Source organism: Anolis sagrei, chromosome 6, assembly GCF_037176765.1.
Source record: "Anolis sagrei isolate rAnoSag1 chromosome 6, rAnoSag1.mat, whole genome shotgun sequence".
Taxonomy (NCBI): domain Eukaryota; kingdom Metazoa; phylum Chordata; class Lepidosauria; order Squamata; family Dactyloidae; genus Anolis; species Anolis sagrei.
The window spans coordinates 122,417,298-122,431,548 of record NC_090026.1 but is presented as its reverse complement, the minus strand read 5'-3'; positions in this window follow the sequence as shown (position 1 = coordinate 122,431,548).

Here is a 14,251-nt window from a genome sequence, read left to right as displayed (position 1 = left end):
AAACCATATCGTTCCAGACTTGTAGTCCTTGCTGTACAGTGGAGTGGTCAAAGAATCATAGTATCAGAGTTGGAGGAGACCTTGTGGGTCATCCAGCCCAACCACCTGCCAAGAAGCAGGAAAATTGAATTCAAGGCACCCCTGATAGATGGCCATCCAGCCATCTGTTCTTCCTCATATTCAAGTGGAATCTTCTTTCCTGTAGTTTGAAGCCATTGTTCCATTGCATCCTAGTCTCCAGGGCAGCAGAAAACAAGCTTGCTCCCTCCTTTCTATGACTTCCGCTCACATATTTATACATTGTCCTCATCATGTCTCCTCTCAGCCTTCTCTTCTGCGGGCTAAACATGCCCAGCTCTTTAAGCCGCTCCTCATAGGGCTTGTTCTCCAGACTATTGATCCTTTTAGTCGCCCTCCTCTGGTAACATTCCAGCTTGTCAACATCTCCCTTAAATTGCAGTGCCCAGAATTTCACTGGGATTTCAAGTGTGGTCTGACCAAGGCAAAATAGAGGGGTAGCATGACTTCCCTGGGTCTAGACCGTTCCCAACCTTTTTTTAAACCAGGGACCACTTTGACCAGGGCCCACTCTCCAACATTAGTACCAAAAGGGTTACAAATCAATTTTTGGTCCACTTTAGATTTGGTTTGGGGTGCTGATTCAGAAAATTGCATTGGATAGACCACATCAGCTCTAGTTTCTGATACAGAACATATGCCATGGTCAGCAACAGGGAAGGAGTGGCAGGCAGCGCAAAAAGAGCGGAAATAAAATGAAGAGGAAGGAGGCTCGCGGACCAGGTTTTTGTCCTTGCGGCACACTGCTGGTCTGCGGTCCACAGGTTAAGAACCACTGATCTAGACACTAGACTCCTATTTATGCAGGCCAAAATCCCATTAGCTTTTTAAGCTGCCCCGTGACATTGTTTGCTCATGTTCAGCTTGTTCCCCATGAGGACTCCCAAAATCTTTTTCACACATACTGCTGTTGTGCCAGGCATTGTCCCCCATTCTGTATCATTGCATTTCATTTTTTCTGCCTAAGGGGAGTATCTTGCATTTGTCCCTGTTGAACTTCAAGCTGGAATGTGTCCAGAGGAGGGCGACTAAAATGATCAAGGGTCTGGAGACCAAGCCCTATGAAGAGCAGCTTAAAGAGCTGGGCATGTTTAGCCTGAAGAAGAGAAGGCTGAGAGGAGACATGATAGCCATGTATAAATATGTGAGAGGAAGTCACAGGGAGCAAGCTTGTTTTCTGCTTCCTTGGAGACTAGGACACTGAACAATGGCTTCAAACGACAAGAAAGGAGATTCCATCTGAACATGAGGAAGAACTTCCTGACTGTGAGAGCTGTTCAGCAGTGGAACTCTCTACCCTGGAGTGTGGTGGAGGCTCCTTCTTTGGAGGCTTTTAAACAGAGGCTGGATGGCCATCTGTCAGGGGTGCTTTGAATGCAATATTCCTGCTTCTTGGAAGGGGGTTGGACTGGATGGCCCATGAGGTCTCTTCCAACTCTATGATTCTATGATTCATTTTGTTAGTTTTGGAGTTCAACATGGACAAATGTAAGATACTCCACAGTGTTCCTAGTTATCCACTGCGGTTCGGTTACGGGATCCTGTGTAGATGCCAAAATCTGTGGATGCTCACGTCCCATTACATGCAATGGCGTATGAAAATGGCAACTCTTCTATGAAATGGTAAAATCAAAGTTTTTAGAACTGTTTTTCTTAATATTTGCAAGTCTGACTGTAATGCACATTCAGTGGCTCTTAGGAAAAAAACTAACATATGTCTTCCCTACTTTTTTGTAATTTCCCTTCGTAGGGACAAATTTCTCTCACTTCTTGTTGTCTCACCCCTGTTTGTAACTATGAATATTTCATAAGTTGGATGTTTGTAACTTTGGGACTACCTGTACTTCCGACTGCATTGTTCATTTTGGAGACATCGTGGTATCCATTCTGAGGTTTGGTGGACAGAGCCAGTGTGTAAGGGACACTGGATATCTAGACATATTTCTAGATAACACAACCAGCAATTATGCCATCTTCATGCCTCAGGGAACTACAATGTACTACAATGCAACCTGAGCCCTGCCACATGCACAATAGAGGACCATCTTACAGCAACACCAGAGGCACTTCAAGTGGCCAGCTTCTGGTTAAAGGAAATCTAGTATAACGTCAAGTTTTTAAACATTTGTGTGTGTCATTTTCTAAATACATTATAACTACCCTCATTTAGCTTCTGACATAAATAAAATAGTGTCTCGGGAGGATTCTGGACTTTGGGTACAAAACTTTTGTATGGCTTAGTAGGTGGAAATTTATTATTTATTTACAGTATTTATTACGGATTACAGTGCACATATACATGGCAAACATGCAATGCCATTTAGACATACAACATATATAGACAGACAGACGCAATTTAACTTTCATCGTTTTCAGCTTCATGAGGGTATGCTCGATTCTGGCCACAGGGGGAGCTGCTGCTTCACCGTCCACATGTGACACCAAGTCCTTTGATGGAGTACTTCCTCATTCTTCTACATGCTGCTGGAAGGTTAAACATGAGTTAAACATGAGCCAACAATGTGATGTGGCGGCAAAAAAAGCCAATGGGATTTTGGCCTGCATCAATAGGAGCATAGTGTCTAGATCTAAGGAAGTAATGCTACCCCTCTATTCTGCTTTAGTTAGACCACATCTGGAATATTGTGTCCAATTCTGGGCACCACAATTCAAGAGAGATATTGACAAGCTGGAATGTGTCCAGAGGAGGGCGACTAAAATGATCAAGGGTCTGGAGAACAAGCCCTATGAGGAGCGGCTTAGGGAACTGGGCATGTTTAGCCTGAAGAAGAGAAGGCTGAGAGGAGATATGATAGCCATGTATAAATATGTGAGAGGAAGCCACAGGGAGGAGGGAGCAAGCTTGTTTTCTGCTTCCTTGGAGACTAGGACGCAGAACAATGGCTTCAAACTACAAGAGAGGAGATTCCATCTGAACATTAGGAAGAACTTCCTGACTGTGAGAGCCGTTCAGCAGTGGAACTCTCTGCCCCGGAGTGTGGTGGAGGCTCCTTCTTTGGAAGCTTTTAAGCAGAGGCTGGATGGCCATCTGTCAGGGGTGATTTGAATGCAATATTCCTGCTTCTTGGCAGGGGGTTGGACTGGATGGCCCATGAGGTCTCTTCCAACTCTTTGATTCTATGATTCTATGATTCTAAGGTTTTATGACATCGTAAATTATTTAAATTAGCCTTCCCGCATAAAGCAGTACCTATATTTCCTACTTGACAGATGCAACTGTCTTTCGGGCTACATAGGTCGACGGCTAGCTAGACTATTAATGGTTGGGAACTTTCTCCGACCCGGGCTGGCTTTAAAATCATGACCTCTCGGTCAGTAGTGATTTAATGCAGCTGGCTACTAACTAGCTGCGCCACAGCCCGATCCATACATTGCTTTTCATACACAAACCATATCCTAATTCAACCATGGCAGATTGGTTTGATGAAATAAACATGGACTGACTTGTGAACTACGCTTGTCATATCCATGTGACTCACTTTCAGCCTAAATCTCTCAAACCACTTCCTGCAACAAGTTGCTTGTGTAAACTGGCCTTTGCCCTTTTTGATAATCAGTCAGTGAATTCCTTCCTATAGTACTAATGCATGCACACCAGATATAGTACAGGTTATTCATTAAGTTTTGCCTGGACGATCCGTAGTAGGAACCATAACCATCAGGATCCATTGATAAAAATGCAGCCGGCTATATATGGCCAAGATAATGCAATCAGTTGAATAGGCTTGTCTTGGATATGCCCAATGTTTCTCCTATCATGTTCCTAAATATGAATGCCCGCACTATTACAAGAAAGCCTTACACAATGGACCATGTCAGTTTTATATTAGCCATAATGATCAAGTTTCATATTTTTTAAAAATGAGCTACAACACATTAATATTCCCGTGAACAAGATTTTATGAAAACTTCCCAAACTCAAATCAATCTGGCCACTAGATGGTGCCCAGTACCTTTTTGAAATGTTCATCTTATTTGACACAGAAAAGCATTGCAACTCCTGGTGACACTCAGTAACCAAGGATGGGCTGAACCTAAGTTGCTAAAAAAACTTAGTTCAGGATAGAGGAGATAACTAGTTATGGAGCAATGTGTATCCAAATAATACACTAGACAAGCCTAATAATGTTTTTGAACATGTGCATGCACATGAGTAAATGTTTCCCCTTGACATTAAGTCTAGTCTATCCAATTCTGGGGGGTGTTGTTCATCTCCATTTCTAAGCCGAAGAGCTGGCATTGTCCGTAGACACCTTCAAGGTCATGTGGCCAGCATGACTGCATGGAGTGCCGTTACCTTCCCGCCAGAGCGGTACCTATTGATCTACTCACATTTACATGTTTTCGAACTCCTAGGTTGGCAGAAGCTGGGGCTAACAGCGGGAGCTCACCCCGTTCCCCGGATTGAAACTGCCAACAAGTTCAGCAGCTCAGCAGTTTGAACTGCTGCGCCACCGGATGCTCTGCACATGATTATATTCTTGTAATTATTCCAGAGGTGGCAACAGCAAATGTAATCGAGGGCAAATTGGAAGTTGTGTCCTATATCTTTAGGTCTGATACTGTGATATGGCCTAAGGGCTAATCAATAACTTTACTAATACTTTTTTTTGTCGTGTCAGGAGCGACTTAAGAAACTGCAAGACGCTTCTGGTGTGAGAGAATTGGCCGTCTGCAAGGACGTTGCCCAGGGGACACCCGGATGTTTTGATGTTTTGCCATCCTTGTGGGAGGCTTCTCTCATGTCCCCACATGGAGAGCTGGAGCTGATAGAGGGTGCTCATCCGCCTCTCTCCGGATTCGAATCTGCGACCTGTCGGTCTACACTCCTGCCGGCACAGGGGTTTAACCCACTGTGCCACTGGGGGTTCCTTACTAATACTTGCTTACTATATCTTTAGGATGCCCAGATATTATAGAGGAAAATCTTGAACGTATCATTTAAAGGGACAAGAAGAATGTCACCATGTGTGGCATGCAATCTCAAGCATGAAAAGTTTCAGAATTTCTTACTCCCTGAGCATAGGTAGAAGATGTCAACAAGAGCTTGTGTCCTGCTCAAGAATCACAATCATGTAAAACTGATCAGATTGTGATTAACTGTCCCAGATTGTTTCGTGTCTGGAGTTCCCCTGTGTTTGAGAGTTGTTCTTTATTTATTGTTCTAATTTTAGAATGTTTTTGAATACCGGTAACCAGATTTTGTTCATTTTCATGGTTCTTCCTTTTTGTTGAAATTGTCCACATGCTTGTTGATTTCAGTGGCTTTTCTGTGTAGCCTGACATGGTGGTTGTTAGAGTGGTCCAGCATTTCTGTGTTCTCAAATAATATGCTATGTCCTTCTCTGCCTCAAGATGCTTTACATACAGCATTAGGACTTTTCTACTGCAGTTAGATAACTTTCTTGTTTATCTGAGATATATATATATATATATTTAAAAAAAACCTTATGTGTTTTCTCTCCCATTTCCTACCGTAAGTTCATATATGTCCCTAGCTGTGCTGCACTCTATTCTGGTGTAATGGTGTAACATTAGAAAATGTTGATCATTTCCACTACCTTGGCAGCCACCTCTCCACCAAAGCCAACATCGACACCGAAATACACCGCCTGAGTTCTGTAAGTGCAGCATTTTTCCGAATGAAGCAGAGAGTGTTTGAGGACCAGGACATCTGTAGGGATACCAAGGTGCTTGTTTATAAAGTTATTGTCCTCCCAACCCTGCTATATGCCTGCGAAACGTGGACTGTCTACAGACGTCACATGCAACTCCTGGAACGATTCCATCAGCGCTGCCTCCGGAAAATCCTACAAATCTCTTGGGAAGACAGGCGGACAAACGTCAGCGTGCTGGAAGAAGCAAAGACCACCAGCATCGAAGCAATGGTCCTCCGCCACCAACTCCGCTGGACCGGCCACGTTGTCCAGATGCCTGACCACCGTCTCCCAAAGCAGTTGCTGTACTCTGAACTCAAGAACGGAAAACAGAATGTTGGTGGACAGGAAAAGAGATTTAAAGATGGGCTCAAAGCCAACCTTAAAAACTCTGGCATAGACACTGAGAACTGGGAAGCCCTGGCCCTTAAGCGCTCTAGCTGGAGGTCAGCTGTGACCAGCAGTGCTGCAGAATTTGAAGAGGCACGAATGGAGGGTGAAAGAGAGAAACGTGCTAAGAGGAAGGCGCGTCAAGCCAACCCTAACCGAGACCGCCTCCCACCTGGAAACCGATGCCCTCACTGTGGAGAAGATGCAGGTCAAGAATAGGGCTCCACAGACACCTACGAACCCACCCCCAGGACACCAAATTTGGAGGACCATCATCCTCGGACTACGAGGGATTGCCTAAGTAAGTAAGCACTCTATTCTGTTATAGATACCAAATATTCCTACACTTCAATTGGCACAATTGTTGACATCTCAATCTGTATCCAACCCATTATAAGGATGACTAAGATACCCTGACATGCTACATAATCTACCTGTTACCGGCTAGCTTTTCTTCTCAAAGAAGACTTCACACTTAAAAGTCGCAGCAGCAGCAGGCTGTCTTTCCCCAATTCTGATGAGTCGTCACATTGGTGAGTCCTACGAAGGCTAATTAGTGTGGAAGCCCCCCCTGCGCTCCTTCCACGGATGTTGACAGGAGCCCAAAAGCTGCCACTCCAGCTGGAAAGAATTGTGCAAGTCTTTGCAATTTGCACAGCAAGAGGAATTGGCAGAAGCGTGAGAATGTTGTAATCTGCTCAGGAACAGGAAGGCAAATAAAAGAGGCATTCATTCCACCCCAAACAAGGAGGGAGAGAAATTGGCTGGAAGTCTCAGAAGCATCCCATTAGCACACACTCCCCACCGTCCCTGCGTTACAAGGCTCAAGCGACTGAGGTTGACCAAACTAACCCATAGTGGTTTTTACGTTGGTCTCTCTACTTCAAAGCATCACCCATCATCCTTGCTTGATTATAGGTGCAGAAATTAAAGAAATAAGTGGAATACAGTAGGTGCGTAAATACAAGGAATAAGTTGCAAGATATTTCTATCTTCTTGTGCAAGGTGGAGATCTTGAGGTGCTCCAGATGTTTTTGGACTGCAATCGAATCCAGACATATTCATTTATTAAATTTTGATTTATTAGATTTATCCTCCCAAGGTTTTGCACACAGGATGACTTGAGATCAATAAATAAAATATCCAAACAAAATATAATGTGTACAGTGTTCCCTCACTTATCGCGGATATTCCGTTCCAGGACCACCCGCGATAAGTTATTTATTTTTATTTGTTGTGTCAGGGCAACCAGTCAATTGTATTACATTTCTAACAGAACAAAACAAACAGACAAAATACAAAATTTGCAAGTTTGGTAGTTGATTAAATGTCCTCCGACTAGTATCTGGCCACTTGGAGTGCTTCTGGTGTTGCTGCAAGGAGGTCCTCCATTGTGCATGTGGCAGGGCTCAGGGTGCACCGCAGCAGGTGGTCAGCGGTTCGCTCCTCTCCACAGCCGCATGTCGTGGATTCCACCTGTGGCCCCATTTCCCGAGGTTGGCTCTGCATCTTGCGGCGCCAGAGCGCAGTCTGTTCAGCGCCTTCCAAGTCACCCAGTCTTCTGTGTGCCCAGGGGGGAGTCCCCCACCTGGCACCAGCCACCGGCTGAGGCCCTGGGCCCAAGCCCGCTACCCCTGGACTCCCACCCGCCAAGGTGCCCCAGCGAGTGTCTCTGCAGACCCCAGAAAACTACCCCCAAATTTAAGTCGCAGACGTGCTGGCCGACACCCAAACAAGGGATGAGCCAGAGATGTCCCCACCCCAGTCCCCCCACCCCGCAATAAGTAAAAATCCACGAAGTAGGGATACTCTGTGGCGTCCCCCTCCTCGCCACCTCTGCTGCTCCCCATCTCAGAGGTCCCTTCCTTGCCAGGCTGGGCACCCAAGCCTGGCACCCAGCCTGCTGAGGAAGGAGCGGGGAGCAGCGGAGGGACAAGGAAGAGGACGCCACCACCGAAGCCCGACGCCACCACAGGTGGCAGCCTCCTCCTCCTTGCTGCCTCTGCTGCTCCGCGCCTTGGAGGCCCCTTCCTCACCAGGCTGGGCACAGCGAGTCCGCAATAAGCAAACCACAAAGTAGCAAGGGAACACTGTAATAGTTTGAATCTTGGGGTGAGTCCCATCTAGAGAAAAATCAGTTGGGATCATACTGTGACTTTACTCTCCATATAAACTCTTGTTTCAATAGTCTTACACTGAATTTAGACTGACTAATATGATTAAAGACAATATGATGCTTCATTCTTGTTGCTAAAGGTCACAACCAGCTGTTTCGTGCCTGTTCCTCATAACTGAATACCTGTTTCAGAGGAGCTATCCTACCTGGAAACAGGTTTGTGGAGTGTTCCAAGAAGGTTAAGATGTGTAACAATGCCTTGTTTTCTCCAAAAAATGCAGACAGACAGACAGATAGTATGGAGGAATGAAAATCACACATAGTTCACATCTTTACCAATCTATACACTGTCTTGCTAGAGAAAAGATTTGCCACGCAGATGATCTGTAAAGAACAAGGTGTTTACTCTTTGTTATGCAGAACAACATATATACAGTCATGTGAACAGTTGCATTGACTCACACAATGTCCTTTGAGAGAGATTCAAATGGTCCTTGGGTGTCCATGTGAAACATCCACGAAGGTAGGACCCGTCTACCTTTCTGACAGTATTTCCTTCTGTGAACCTGCACAACCCCTCCTATCTTTGGGGAGGCCCTCCTCTCGCTTCCCCCTCCATCGCAAGCACAACGTGTGAGGACAAGGGAGTGGGCCTTCTTTGTGGTGGCCCCTTGGCTTTGGAATTTGCTACCCAGAGAGATAAAAACCTGGCTGTTTTGGTGTGCCTTTGAGGAATGAATACAATCCCCACACCATGACAATATGCCGGTCAATGCACTTTATCTCATCCTTTCGTGATATTTACCCCATTGCTTGTTCCTATCTGAAATCCTCCACCAAGCACACTACCCTATTCATCCATCTCACCCAGGGTTCCTCTATTTTTATATCTTTAATTCTACCCCTTTTAACATCGCCCAGCCCGTCGTGCACATTTTTGTTATTTTATTTCCTGTATTTGATTTTGTATTAACTTGTTTTGTTTATATTTCATTTGATGTTATTATTTGCTGTATGTATTTTATTTTGATTAGTTTGTAATTGCTAGGCTTAGCCTCATGTTAGCCACCCCGAGTTCCCATTGGGGAGATTATGGTGTGGTATAAATAAAGTGTTGTTGTTGTTGTTGTTGTTGTTATTCCAGCAGTTCAGAAGCAGAAATCCAAAGTGTCCTGGTAAGCTCCTTGCACAGCAAAACCCAGTGCAATGAGGAAAATAGTGTCCTGAGATGGTTTTTAAGCAACTTTTAATGTGAATATAAGTGATTTTAATGTTTGTATATATTTATGATTTTATGTCCCGGCATTGAATATTTCCCATATATATGTTGTGTTCTGCTCTGAGTCCCCTGCCAGGTGAAAAATGCAGAATCTAAATGTTTTAAATAAACAAACAAACAAACATGTAACAGTTGCCAAAACTCCCAGGCTCAGCTAGCTTCTTGGGTGTGGCCCAACCAATCAGCTTCGTGCTTTGCATTTTCAGTTAACACACTCACCAACTGATTTTTACATGCTCCAACAGATAGATAGATAGATAGATAGATAGATAGATAGATAGATAGACAGATAGACAGATAGATGACAGACACACTTTTGTCTCTTGGTGATGGCAATTAGGCTCCATTTCAGTTGCCACTTGAATTAGTATTGGAAGGGAGCAATGCTTCATTATGGGCTGTGATCTATTATTCTGGAACAGAGGGCAGGAGGGTGACGTCTCCTAATAAGGACCCTTCTGACGATCCCTTTGAAAGAAAACCATGATGAATAGAGAATAAGAGGGAGAGAAAAGTAGCTTGTGTGGCCCAACAGCAGCTAGGTCATACTGCGTACAGTTCTCTTTCAAAGCACCATTTCCTGTACTCATTAATTACTACTGCTTATGAAATGAGGACAACGAGGCAGAACTGTATATTGTTTTAAAAACAAAACTAGGCAGCCTGGCATACACCTGACCAGTTACCCATTCAGGAAAACGAGAGATCCGTAACAGTTCAAAATCACCCAGTACTCCAGATGTTTTTGGATTGCAGTTCCCATCAGCCCTAGGCAACCTCATTTCTAGTCTTATGTCAGCATACAATGTTCAGTGACTTTCAAGTCAACTTTTTATTTGTTCCAGTTCTCGTATGTTTAAAAGGATCATGTTTAAGTTTGATTCTTTCACTTTAATATGGATTGTTTGAATCCTTTTTGGGTGTGTTCTGCACCCCAGTTTGGTCTCTGTTTTGATCCTGTACTACGTTGATGTTTGTTGTCATTGACTAGAGGTCAAATGGCTTTCCTTCTGAGTAGACACATATCGGATTATACTGTGTAAAGCACAGATAAATAAGGCAGAGACACAATGGTGTTTAAAATCCAAATAAACATGCAATAAATGAACCATTTGACGTGATATTAAATCTGTGGATGTACAAGTAGAGTTAGCCATTCATATGTATATGGGTTCAACTTCAGTGGATTCGTTTATTTGCAGATTTGATTTAATATGCTCTCTTTAGGAATCTTGAGATCCTCCAACATGACTTTATGGACAACTTCTAGCAAAAGGTGACCACAGGAGGGTTTTACTGGGTTGTTGTAGGTTTTTCAGGCTGTATGGCCATGTTCTAGAAGCATTCTCTCTTGATGTTTCGCCTGCATCTGTGGCAAGCATCCTCAGAGGTTGTGAAGTTGTATTTCTCCTGACGTTTCGCCTGCATCTGTGGCAAGCATCCTCAGAGGTTGTGCAGGTGAAACATCAGGAGAGAATGCTTCTAGAACATGGCCATACAGCCCGAGAGACCTACAACAACCCAGTGTTTCCAGCCTTCAACAATACAGGAGGGTTTTAGTTTGCAATAAATTGTGGAGTTTGCAGGAAACTCCAGAATATCTTGGAGTTTCACTATTATCTGGGCAGCAAGACTGGGGGGAAATAATATTATAATAACAACACTTTATTTATATTCTGCCCTATCTCCCCAAGAGGTCTCAGGCCGGCTCACATTACACATACACAACAAACATTCAATGCCATTTAAACAGACAGGGCAGAAACAGACAGAAAGGAAGTATGTTGTGTCGACGTCCAGCTTTTGGGCACCTTGGAGGTTGTGCTCAAATCCAACCACAGGAGGGTGCTATCCCTCCATTCTCTGGTGAAGAGCCATCAGGACTTCCTCCTTCCTTTTGGTCACTGGGCATTTTCTGATCTTTTTCTTTTATGTTGTCGTAAAATATCTCCACTTTTTCATAATAGCTAATTTCTCTGTTTACAGCTCTAAGCTGTTTTTGAACTGCTTAGGTAAACAGTGAGCTGAGCTGACAGTCGGCTGCTCACACCAACCTGGGGCTTCAAACTGGCAACCTTTCAGTTGATAGATCTTAGCGCTGCTGGTGATTTATCAGATCTGCTATAGCCTGGCCCAGAAAGGGTGACTGGGTATTGATGGTGACTATTGATTGCAGAGGAACCGCTTGTTTGTTCATTTGCACACTTACTTGTGTCCGCACTGTGCAGAAACCAGCATCTCCATGCATTGTGACTCAATTCAATGTCATCTCCAAAACCAAGTCTTTTTTTATTCAACATTTCATGGACAACACCTGGGTTACAGTATATTACCAAGAAAGCCACCAAATGAAAATACACAGAACGGTTAAAGTATTCATTTTCAATTACATGCCATGCTACGACAATGTTCACAACAGTTCCATATTTATGGCTCAGTGGTTATCTAAAAAAAATGTTAGAAGAGAAGAGAGAAGACGTTCATCTGGAGATCAAGAAGATTCACTATCCAAGGAACAGATGCTTTCAAAGCCTTAAAGACCTTGGAAAAGTTGCTTTTGGGGAGTACAGCTTACTCAAATCCATACCCAACATGATCAGTGGCCATTTTACCAGGGGCATGCCAGAATCCGTACTCCAAAATACCCAAATTTTCCAAAGCACCGCTGTCTGTTTGCATCCTACAATCCCACCTCCAAGACCAAATAGATGCAGGATATTTTGGTGCCGTTTGGTCCTTCCTTTGCACATTCTGGAGAGCGCAATACTTCTCTCTGCTGAAAGGATTCATGTCTCCTGCCTGCCTGCCAAGAAACCTACCCACTTCTCTCCCATTTCTGAAATAACTTAATGCAAATCCCATTCCATCACGAATCCTATGGAGATTAGCTCACGTATCTCTCAGCCACCCCCAAAACACCCCCTCTACCTTCCATCCATCCATCCATCCATAACGGAAGACCAAAATCCACCCACCCTTTCCTTTCAAAAGCAAGGATGTCCACTAAGGATGTCTAGAACAGGCATGGGCAAACTTGGGCCCTCCAGGTGTTTTGGACTTCAACTCCCACAATTCCTAACAGCCGGTAGGCTGTTAGGAATTGTGGGAGTTGAAGTCCAAAACACCTGGAGGGCCCAAGTTTGCCCATAACTGGTCTAGAAGAACGAAAAGCAAGGGATAGATAGCTCAGCCTTTCAAAGGCAACATCAACAGACGTCTGATATGAAGAAATCAGGGGACTTCTTATATCTATGGAATAATAACAGTATTGCACATTTCAATTTCCTGACAAAAGAGACCTTTATCTTTGCCTAGTGAAAGCCATTCTACTTTTGTATTGTCAAAGGCTTTCATGGCTGGAATCACTGGGTTGTTGTACGTATTCCGGGTTTTACGGCCAAATTCCAGAAGCATTCTCTCCTGACGTTTCGCCCACATCTAAGGCAGGCATCCTCAGAGGTTGCGAACTCTGTTGGAAACTAGGAAAATGGGGTTTATATATAAGGGTTGAATAAAAAGTAATGCCTCCACCTTCCTAACTTCTCAACAGATGGCATTACTGGTATGCGACAGGCACTGGCTTGTTCAGTAGACTCTCCTCTACAGTTCCATTTTGGCAGGAAGCCTTAACATTGAACGGTTGTGTTGTTAAAGTGTGAATTATGGAACCCTGCACATACGGTCGGTCAATGCGACTTAAGCAATGTGCAGTTATTGAATTCTTGACAGCAGAAGGTGTCACCTTAGCATCTTTAAACTTATTCACCCAGTGACACACAGTACTCACATCAACACAATCACCATAAACAGCTTGCATTCTCTGATGAATCTCCTTTGGGTGACACCTTCTGCTGTCAAGAATTCAATGACTGCACGCTGCTTAAGTCTCATTGACTGACCATCTGTGCAGGGTTCCATACTTCGCACTTTAACAACACAACAGTTCAATGCTAAGGCTTCCCGCCAAAATGGAACTGTAGAGGAGAGTCTACTGAACAAGCCAGTACCTGTCGCATACCAGTACTGCCATCTGTTGAGTTACGAAGGTGGAGGGATTACTTTTCATTCAACGATTGTATCTGTGGAATGTCCAGGATGGGAGAAATAGCTTGTGTCTGCTTGAGGCAGGTGTGAAAGTTGCAATTGGCCAACTTGATTAGCATTTAATGGCTTAGCAGTTTCAAGGTTTGGTTTCATACTGCCTGGGGGAATCCTTTGTTGGAAGGTGATTAGCTAGCCCAGATTGTTTCTTATCTGGAATGCCCCAGTTTTATGTGTTCTTTATTTAGAGTCCTGATTTTAGAGTTTTCTAAATACTGGTGGACAGATTTGGTTCATTTTCATGGTTTCCTCCTTTTAGTTGAAATTGTCCACATACTTGTGGTTTTCAATGGCTTCTCTGTGTAGTCTGACATGGTGGTTGTGAGAGTGGTCCAGCATTTCTGTGTTCTCAAATAATATGCTGTGTCCAGGTTGGTTCATCAGGTGCTCTGCTACGGCTGACTTTTCTAGTTGAAGTGGTCTGCAGTGCCTTTCATGTTCCTCGATTTGTGCCTGGGCAATGCTGCTGCATTTGGTGGTCCCTCTGTAGACTTGTTCACAACTGCATGGTATACAGCAGACTCCTGCAAAGGTGAGAGGGATCCTCTTACCTCTGAATTCCAGACACGAAACTATCAGGGACAGCTAATCACCTCCCAACAAAGAATT